Consider the following 11383-nt stretch of genomic DNA (forward strand, 5'->3'; position numbering starts at 1 on the left):
GTATGTTAACTAACTGGAATTTAAATAAAAACTTAAAATGAAAAATGAATAAATAAAATGCTGCTTTTCACTCACACACACAAAGCAAATCAATAATCATCTAAGTACTTAAAAAACAAAATGGCTGGCATTAATGTCTGAACAAAATAACTTGCATTACTGTCTGCATATAATTGACAAATATGATTCTACAAACTTTTAATATTGTTTTATGTAGTTGACAGATTTTTTTCTATTGAACAGTGGTTAAAATAATTGGATTATCATATTTCATATATATGCACACATACATGAAGGACTTAAGAGTTATTCTTTCCAAGCCTTCTTTATGTAAATGGTAAACCTTATTCCGTAAATGTTATCTCTATACAATTTGTATCTCTATCCAATGGCTCGAAGACAAAAATATAAACAAGAAAGTAGACATCTTAAATCCTCAAATTCTCTCCTCTTCCACAGCTGATCCCATTAGTCTGCCCTATGATTTCTACCCACAAACTAAGTTGCAAATCCTTTCACTTTTCTCTAGCTCAGTTGTAAACCTACCAGTCCAAGCTGGCTCCAGTGCTTCTCTGCTCTAAATATGCAATATCTTCCATACTAGACTTCCTACTTACACTTTTTCTCTACACAGAAGATAACATGGGGCGCCTGGGTGGCTCAGTTGGTTAAGCATCTGCCTTCAGCTCAGGTCATGATCCTGGGGTCCTGGGATCAAGTCCCACATCGGGCTCCCTGCTCAGTGAGGAGTCTGTTTCTCCCTCTGCCCCTTCCCCCTGCTCGTGTTCTCTCTCTAATAAATAAATAAAATCTTTAAAAAAAAAAAAAGATAACATGATCAGTACAGGAATAAAGAGCTCATTTAAGGCCCCTAGACATTGCTGTCAACACAGCAATGTTTTGATCAAGAAGTGAACAAATATAACAGAAGCCATCAAAAAGCCAATTATGGCAACATGGAGAAATGGAAATAGTTTGGGTTCTTGAGATTACTGTTAAGTCTTAGAATAAAGCAACTCTAGAATTACTATATGCTTCCACTTCTATGGAAGGTGTACAATTTTTTTTTTTCCATTTAAGGCATTTACTGGCAACAACGTTCTTGCTGTTCTAAGCATTACAGAAGCCATTCTATTAGCTCTTTAAAAGAATAGATCTTATAGTTTTATATTGCTTAATAAACATTTATTGAGCTCCTACTATGTGCCAAGAACTTTTAATTGCTGGGGATACAGTGGAGAACAAAGCAAAACAGAAAACCTTGTTCTCATGGAGTTTACTTTCTAATGGGATGTATATGCAAACATAATAAATAATTAAAATATATCGCATAGGGAAAAGTAACAGAGGAAAAAACAATTAAGTGAGGAACGGCATAGGAAATGTTGAATGTTTGGAGTTTTGGATAGAGTACCAAGAAAAAAACTCACTAAGAAGGTTATTTTTTAAATAAATACCTAAAGGAAATGAATGTAGGTTAAAAGCAAGAGAAGTGCAACTTTGAACATTTAAATCAGGAGCATGCCTGACAAAGTTCCAGGAACCACAAGGGGGCCATTAATGTTGGAGCTGAGATGAAAAAGAGTAAAGCCATAAGGTAAGGAGGAGACAGATTCATATATTGCCCTACAAACCATACTAAGGACTTTGGCCTTTACTTTTGAGTGTGCTGGGAAACAAATGAAAGTTGTTCATTAGAATAGTGGTATGATCTCACTTGTATTTTAACAGGAACACTACATACACCTTCATGAATGGCTAGGGGACAGTGAGAAAGAAGTGGGCTAGTTAAGAGCTACTGTAATAATCTGAGACACACAAACATCTTGATGAGGATGTTTCAATAAGGCTGGCAAGAAGTGATCAAATTCTAAATAAACTTTAAAAGTGTAGCCAACAAGTATTGGCATCCTATTAAAGTTTATACATAGTTTTTAGATAACACACTTCCTAGGCAGGGACACTAATTATGAATCCACCTATTTTTTTGTTATCTCTTTCCTCTTGATTACATCACTCTAAACTACAGACTTATAGTGAGGCTTTCATGAGAGGTATGATCCTACTCCCCACCTCCCTTCTTTAACTAACAGATATGATCAAATTTCTATGAAAAGAGAAGACAACAATCAAAGGGCAAAGGCCTTCTTAAAGGGCAACCAACCTTAATGATCTTCTTTAAGCCTACAGTGTGCTAAACTCAGCAAGAATCCCACAGAATTTGGTTCACCAATACATTTACTTGCTAACAATCAAGCCCTCCTCTCATTTATTTACTTTTTAATCCATTCTATCTTTTTTTTTTAAAGATTTTATTTATTTACTTAAGACAGAGAGAATGAGAGAGACAGAGAGCACATGAGAGGGGGGAGGGTCAGAGGGAGAAGCAGGCTCCCCGCCGAGCAGGGAGCCCGATGCGGGACTCGATCCAGGGACTCCAGGATCATGACCCGAGCCAAAGGCAGTCGCTTAACCAACTGAGCCACCCAGGCGCCCTTAACCCATTCTATCTTAACACATTCTTTCTGGTCTCCTCCAGTCTTCCCTTGCAAAAAAAGTCTCATTATTAAATACATAAAGCTTAGAGTAGAATATTAGTTGTATTTCCTAAAAGAGTTCTAAGTTAAAAATTTCAACAATATCATTCAATATGGTGATTTTTACTAGGAAAAAAAGGTTCCTATTTTTTTTATGAAAGAATAAGACTCCACCCATGCAATTTCTCAGTTAGAATAAATCATCTTGGACTTTGGCAAGAGTGTTTTTTATTTGTAAAAAATATATATGAGATGATTTAAAATATATGATATGATTTTTTTAATTATTTAAAATGCAAATTCTCCAGAGCCTCAACATCAGACATTCTAATTAACAGGTATTAAAATTTAACTGGAACTCCAGGTAATATTTAACTGCATAAACAACCATATATTTAGATTAAAAATATTTTTGCCTCCATATTTCCTCAAAAGAAATAGTAACCTCCCAAGACACAGATCATAAAGTGAAAGTTGGCTTTAACCCTGAATCAGTGGTTTTCCTTAGTCTCTATTCTCTCTATTCTCTTGAGTAAATAAGTGAGACTTTACCTACAAAAATAAAATTAAAACAGAAAGGACAAAACCTGATACCTGTATGACCCTCTCCCAGAGTTGATTTCTTGAAAAGATCACGAAAACCAACAAACCCTTGCCCAGACTAAATAAGAAAAGAAAGAAGGCTAAAATATTTAAAATTAGAAATGAAAGTGGAAACATTACAACTGATGTCATAAAAAGAATTATGAAACTACTATGAACAATTACACATGAATAATTGGATAATCTAGAAGAAATGGATAAGTTCCTAGAAACATACATCCTGCCAAAGCTGAATCATAAAGAAATTTTTAAAAATCTTAATAGACCTATAACTAGGGAGGCTATTGAAGCAGTAATTAAAAATCTCTCAATAAAAACCCAGGACCACATGGTTTCACTGAAGAATTCTACCAAATACTTTAGAAGAATTAACATCAATCCTTCCCAAACTTCCAAAACCTGGAGAAGAAGAGATACTTCCAAATTTATTCTATGAGGCCATCATTAACCTATACCAAAATCAGACAAAGACACAACAAGCAAACTGCAGACCAATATTCCTGATGAATACTGACACAAAAGTCCTCAACAAAATTCTAGCAAACTGAGTTCAATAACAAATTTGAAAAATCACAGATCATGATTGGGTGGGATTTATACTTTCAATGCAAGGATGGTTCAACATATGAAAATTAATATAACACACCATAGTAACAAAGGACAAAAAACACATGATCATCTCAATAGATTCAGAAAAAGCAATTTACAAAACTCAACATCCTTTGTTTATAAAAACATTCAACAAACTAGAAATCAAAGGAAACTACCTAAATATAATAAAAATTAGGTATATAAAATCCACAGCAAATAGCACACTCATTGGAGAAAGACTGAAAGCTTTTCCTTTAATATCAGGAACAAGAGGAGGATGTTATACTATTTATTAGTACAACAAGATCTAGCCATAGTAATCAAAAAAGAAAAAAGAAAATAAAATGCATTACAACTTACAAATGAAGAATTTAACTTCTCTGTTCAGAGGACGTGGTCATATATATATAGAACACCTTAAAGATTCCACAAAAACATTCTTAAAATCAATAAATAAAATCAGCAAAGTTGCATCAACACTTGGAAATCAGTTTCATTCCTATACACTTATAATTACTAATCTTATTAGGGAGCTAAAAAACAATCCCATTTACTGTAACAATAGAAAAGATGAAATACTTAGGAATAAACTTAACCAAGGAGGTAAAAGACTTGTAGACTGAAAGCTGGAAATACTGCTAAAAGAAATCAAAGAAGACACAAATAAACAGAAAGACATCACAAGCTCACAGATTGGAAGACAGTATTGTTAAAATATTCATACTACCCAAAGCAATCTATAGATTCAACTCAATCCCTATCAAAATTCCAATGGCATTTTTTGCAGAAATATTTTTAAAAATACCAAAATTAGTATGGAATAAACAACAACAAAAAAATCTTGAGCAAGAACAAAGATGGAGGCCTCATATTCCCAGATTTAAAAACATACAACAAAGCAAGAATAATTAAGATGATGTGGTACTGGAAGAAGGATGGATTTATAAAGCAATGGAAAATAGCTCAGAAATAAATTATCTCATATATGACTAGATGATTTCCAGCAAGGGCAAGAGGACTACACAATGGAGAAAAGACAATCTTTTTAACAAATGGTGCTGGTCAAACTGTATATCCTCATGCAAAAGAATCAAGTTAGACCCTTACACCATTTACAAAAATACTTCAAGTTGGATTAAAGATTTAAATATAAGACTGAATCTGTTAAACTAGAAGAAAATGGGAACACATCATGCCATTGGTCTTGGCAATGATTTCTGGGACAGGACACCAAAAGCACAGGCTACAAAACAGACGGGACTACACCAAACTTAAAAACTTCTGTACATATAAAGAAGCAATAAACAGAGTGAAAACATCACGTACAGAATAGGAGAAAGTAACCGCAAACAATATATACATGACAGGGTTAATTCCAGATTATATTAGGTACTTCTAAAATTCAACAACAAAACAACATGTTTTTAAAAATGGGTAGAATTGGGTGCCTGGGTGGCTCAGTTGGTTAAGCAACTGCCTTCGGCTCAGGTCATGATCCTGGAGTCCCGGGATCGAGTCCTGCATCGGGCTCCCTGCTCGGTGGGGAGCCTGCTTCTGCCTCTGACCCTCCCCCCTCTCATGTGCTCTCTCTCTCTTGTTCTCTCTGTCTCAAATAAATAAATAAATAAATAAATCTTTAAAAAAAAAAAAATGGGTAGAATTTTTCAGGTTTTCAACATAGAGTATCATGTGGTCTGCAAACAGTGAAAGACACCTTCTTTGCTGATTTGGGTGCCTTTTATTTCTTTTTGTCATCTGATTGCTGACACTAGGCATTCCAGTCCTATGTTAAATAACAGTGGTGAGAGTGGACATCCCTGTCTTGTTCCTGACTATAGAGGAAAAGCTCTCAGCTTTTCCCTACTGTGGATAATATTAGCTGTGGGTCTTTCATATATGGACCGGCCATCCCACCCTGAACATGCCCAATCTTGTCTGATCTTGGAAGCTAAGCAGGGTTGGGCCTGGTTAGTACTTGGAAGGGTGGCCTTTATAATGTTGAGATATGTTCCCTCTCTCTTACTTATTAAGAATGGATGCTGTATTATGTCAAATGTTTTTTCTGCATCTACTGAGAGGATCATATGGTTTTTACCCGTTCTTTTATTAAGAAGATGGAAGATATGTGTGTGTACATATATATATATATCTATATACACATACACACACATATATATTATATATATGACTATATATAATATATATAATAGAATATTACCCAGCCATCAAAAAAGAATGAAAACTTGCCTTTTTTTTTTAAATTTTATTATGTTAGTCACCATACACTACATCATTAGTTTTTGATGTGGTGATCCACGATCCATTGTTTTCATCTAACACCCAGTGCTCCGTGCAGTATGTGCCCTCCTTAATACCCATCACCGGGCTAACCAATCCCCCTACTCACTCCCCTCTAAAACCCTGTTTGTTTCTCAGAGTCCATAGTCTCTCATGGTTCATCTCTCCCTCCGATTTCCCCCCCTTCATTTTTTGCTTCCTTCTCCTAATGTCCTCCATGTTATTCCTTATATTCCACAAATAAGTGAAACCATATGATAATTGACTTTCTCTGCTTATTTCACCTAGCATAATCTCCTCCAGTCCCATCCATGTTGATGTAAAAGTTGGATATTCATCCTTTCTGATGGCTGAGTAATATTCCATTGTATATATGGACCACATCTTCTTTATCCATTCATCTGTTGAAGGGCATCTCAACTCTTTCCACAGTTTTGCTATTGCGGACATTGCTGCTCTGAACATTGGGGTGTATATGGCCCTTCTTTTCACTACATCTGTGTCTTTGGGGTAAATACCCAGGAGTGCAATTGCTGGGTCATAGGGTAGTTCTATTTCTAATTTTTTGAGGAACCTCCACACCGTTTTCCAAAGTGGCTGTATCAACTTGCATTCCCACCAACAGTGTAAGAGGGTTCCCCTTTCTCCCCAACCTCTCCAATATTTGTTGTTTCTTTCCCTGTCCATTTTTGCCATTCTAACTGGTGTAAGGTGGTATCTCAATGTGGTTTTGATTTGAACCTAAAGATACATCCACACTGAAAGTGAAGGGACGGAGATCCATCTTCCATGCCAGCAGACCTCAAAAGAAAGCTGGGGTAACAATTCTTATATCAGACAAGTTAGATTTTAAACTAAAGACTGTAGTTACAGACACAGAAGGACACTATATCATCCTTAAAGGGTCTATCCAACAAGAAGATCTAACAATTGTAAATATCTATGCCCCCAACATGGGAGCAGCCATCTATATAAGCCAACTGTTAACCAAAATAAAGAGTCATATTGATAACAATACGTTAATTGTAGGAGACCTCAATACTCCACTCTCAGCAATGGACAGATCATCTAAGCAGAAAATCAACAAAGAAACAAGAGCTTTGAATGACACACTGGACCAGATGGACCTCATAGATATTTACAGAACATTCCACCCTAAAACAACAGAATACTCATTCTTCTCGAGTGCACATGGAACTTTCTTCAGAATAGACCACATACTGGGTCACAAATCAGGTCTCAACTGATACCAAAAGATTGAGATTATTCCCTGCATATTCTCAGACCACAATGCTTTAAAACTGGAACTCAATTACAAGAAAAAAAAATGGCAGAAATTCAAACACTTGGAAGCTAAAAAACCACTCTGGTCAAGAATGTTTGGGTCAACCAGGAAATCAAAGAAGAACTTAAACAATTCATGGAAATCAATGAGAATGAAAACACATGGGTCCAAAACCTATGGGATACTGCAAAGGCAGTCGTAAGGGGGAAATACATAGGCATCCAAGCCTCGCTCAAAAAAATAGAAAAATCCCAAATTCACCAAGTAACTCTATATCTTAAAGAACTAGAGAAAAAGCAACAAACGATGCCTAAGCCACACATTAGAAGAGAAATAATTAAAATTAGAGCAGAAATCAATGAATTAGAAACCAGAAACAGTAGATCAGATCAATGAACCTAGAAGCTGGTTCTTTGAAAACTTGCCAATTGCAATGACACGGATGGAGCTAGAGTGTATTATGCTAAGCAAAACAGTCAGAGAAAGACAAATACCATATGATTTCACTCATATGTGGAATTTAAGAAACAAAACAGATGAACATAGGGGAAGGGGGTAAAATAAGAGAGGGAGGCAAACCATGAGAGACTCTTAACTATAGAGAACAAACTGAGGGTTGCTGGAAGGAGGTGGGCAGGGAATGGGCTAAATGGGTGATGGATATATTGAGGGTGCCTGTTGCAATGAGCACTGGGCGTTATATGTAGTGATGAATCACTAAATTCTACTGCTGAAACCAATATTACACTTTATGTTAACTAGAATTTAAAGAAAAACTTGAAACAAAAAAGTAATAAATAAATAAATAGTAAAGAACTTGATAGATGTTTCTCCAAAGAAGGTATAAAAATGTACAGTAATCACATGTAAAGTTGTCCAACATCACTAATCATCGGGGAAATGCAAATCAAAACCACAATGAGATGTCATTTCACACCCATAAGGATGACCACTCTCAAAATAGCAGAAAGTAATAAGTTGATGAGGATGCAAGAAGTTGGAACACATGTGCCCTCTAGGTGGGAATGTAAAGAGGTGTAGCCAGTACGGAAAATAGTATGAAGAATCCTCAGAAAATTAAAAATAGATTTGCCATATGATCCAGCAATCTCATTTCTGGGTATATATGTCAAGGTACTCAAAGCAGGATCTTGAAAAGATATCTGCACACCTATGTTTATCACAGCATTATTCACAATATCCAAGGGATAGAAGCACCCCAAATATCCATCAACAAATTAATGGATAAACAAAATGGGGTATATGCACATAACAAAAATGATATAACCTTTAAAAAGGACGAAATTCTATCACAGGTTACAACATGGATGAACCAGGAGGACATTATTCTAAGTCAAATATGCCAGCCAGTCACAAAAGGACAAATATTCCTTGATTCCACTTACATTCTAAAACTGTTAGTATAAATTTTAGAGTATTTGCCTATTTTTAGTTTCTGTTTCATCTAGTAAATTTAGCCTCCTGAGACCCAAATCAAAACTTGCTATTTTAGATACTCTGGAAGTACAGTCCAAAAAATTCATTTTGTATAGGCACCACTCTTGATTGCATACACATATGGTAACAAATGTTTTCCTTTGGTAAGAAGGAACACATTCATTTTATTTTTATTTTAAGATTTTATTTATTTATTTGAGAGAGAGAATGAGATAGAGAGAGCATGAGAGGGGGGAGGGTCAGAGGGAGAAGCAGACTCCCTGCTGAGCAGGGAGCCTGATGCGGAACTCGATCCCGGGACTCCAGGATCATGACCTGAGCCGAAGGCAGTCACTTAACCAACTGAGCCACCCAGGCGCCCTTCATTTTATTTTAAATTACCACTTAAAGACACTGTTGTGTTTTATACATTTACTTGAACATTAAACTTGATATGCGTACTCTAAATTTTGCATTTCTATTAAGATGTAGGTTTGAATGGCAGGTCAAGATAGCACTGTATTTCACAGAGCTCATTAACTTTCTAAACTCAATATAAAATACTGAGTAAATGTAATTGTTCCCTTTAGGGAGAGAATATATAACCTCCATCAACAGATTGGTGATAAAGGGAAAAACATCCTCACAAACCACTAATTTATAGTTGTTTTTTTTTTTTCCAAAACCAATAATTTCCCTTTATCTAAACTATCCAACTGATAGACAATCAATTGTAATCAGGTTTGGAAGCTTAACAGTAGTATAAGTAACATGAACTGATACTTCTGGTTGATACTGTCTATGTAATTTTTTTAAGTCAAATGTACATGTCCTTTACATAGTTCAAATTAATCAAAATATGACGTTATTGTAACTTTCAGTCTTTACTCCACTAATTTTCATACGTCACTTTTCTCAAAATGCAATATTTGCAACTGCAAATATTTCCAATCCTTTGTAAAAATATGTACATTAACAGAGAACTGGACGGAATTAAGGAAGGTTGCAAAGACCATTCTGGGATTGATAAGGATTATTAAAGGTTCATTTAAAGAGGAAAAAGAAAAGTTGAATAAAGGATGAAAAGAGTCTCTATGTTTTCAGAGAAGAGAGGAGGTGGTACAAATCTGGGTCTTTCTGTGCACTGTTGACTCTTGCTTTTATACCTCCTCCTGTCATTTGCAGAGTATCTGCCCCTGAAATAGGAAATCCATGATGGATGATGTTGATAGCACTGAACACACAAGTGGATTTTTAACCTACGGTGAGTATTCAAATAAAAAACAGATGGCAACTTCTTAGAAACTAAGTACATTCCTCTGGAGGTAAAGTGGAATGTTAAAGCATTTTAACATCGCACTGGAGCAGATAATTAGGGTAATTATGACTCTTCAAAGATACAAGGAATGAGGTCTAAGCCAACTTCCTTCTTTAATACAAATCGTAAAGATTATAAAATTCTAAGGGGAACTTGGGCAAAGTAATCATTTTATAAAATGCAGTAATATTTATAATGGTGGCATGTGAGAATGAATAGTTTGTCTACTTCAATATTATGCTCAAATATGAATTATATAATTAAGAAAGTAAAATCAGGTCACCTCTATTTCACACCAAAGCTGATTAAGTTGCAAAAAAAAAAAAATATGAAAAGTTGTCAAGCTAGTTTAGAGACACAAAGGACCAAGTATGCATACATACACTCCATATATATACACACACACACACCACATATATACCACATACACACATATATACCAAAAAAGCAGAACTAAGTGATTTGATTTTAGAATATTTCAGCCATGCCAGTGTGTCACAGCTGCACAAATAATCTCAGCAATATGGCTATATTCTGAGTGATTTTTACCTATTTTAATTATGTCTCCAAATAAACAATTTACTTTCTTCTAAAGTACCATATTGTAGAGCAATGATAATGACTTAACGAAAGCAATATATATAGCTTGTATAAAACACTTTTGGGGGGCGCCTGGGTGGCTCAGTCGTTAAGCATCTGCCTTCGGCTCATGACCTGAGGATCGAGCCCCGCATCGGGCTCCCTGCTCTGCGGGAGGCCTGCTTCTCCCTCTCCCACTCCCCCTGCTGTGTTCCCTCTCTCGCTGTGTCTCTCTCTGTCAAATAAATAAATAAAATCTTTAAAAAAAAAAAAAAAACACTTTTGGAACAAAATAAAGATACCAATATGCAAATACAAATATACAGATACATGCCTCATCCTATACTTTCTAACTTCTACATATTTTTCAACCCTTCTCATCCTATTATTACATATTACACCCTTAGTTTGGGTCCTACCAGTTCCTTGGACCTTTTCAAAAGTATCAATATTGATTCTGTGTATCTATTCTCTGTCTTTTCAGGGCTATTTCAATTGTATGTATCTAGGATCTTCAATAGCCTTTGGAGACTGAGCACAATCCTGTGCTGCTCTATCTAGTGTAGAAGTGTAAAAGAAAAGAAAAAATCAAAGTTGAGAACACTGCCAAGTAATAAGTTACTTATTAAGTCACTACATTTTACATCAATACATAAGCAGCCATTGATGTTTGAAGATAACAGAGTTCACTAAAGGGCACAGGAGGTATTTATGGCAAAATAACCGGAGTACTTG

The sequence above is a fragment of the Mirounga angustirostris genome, unplaced genomic scaffold, assembly GCF_029215605.1.
Source record: "Mirounga angustirostris isolate CCGP_5_RB_7025 unplaced genomic scaffold, mMirAng1.0.hap1 SCAF_4, whole genome shotgun sequence".
Classification (NCBI taxonomy): Eukaryota; Metazoa; Chordata; class Mammalia; order Carnivora; family Phocidae; genus Mirounga; species Mirounga angustirostris.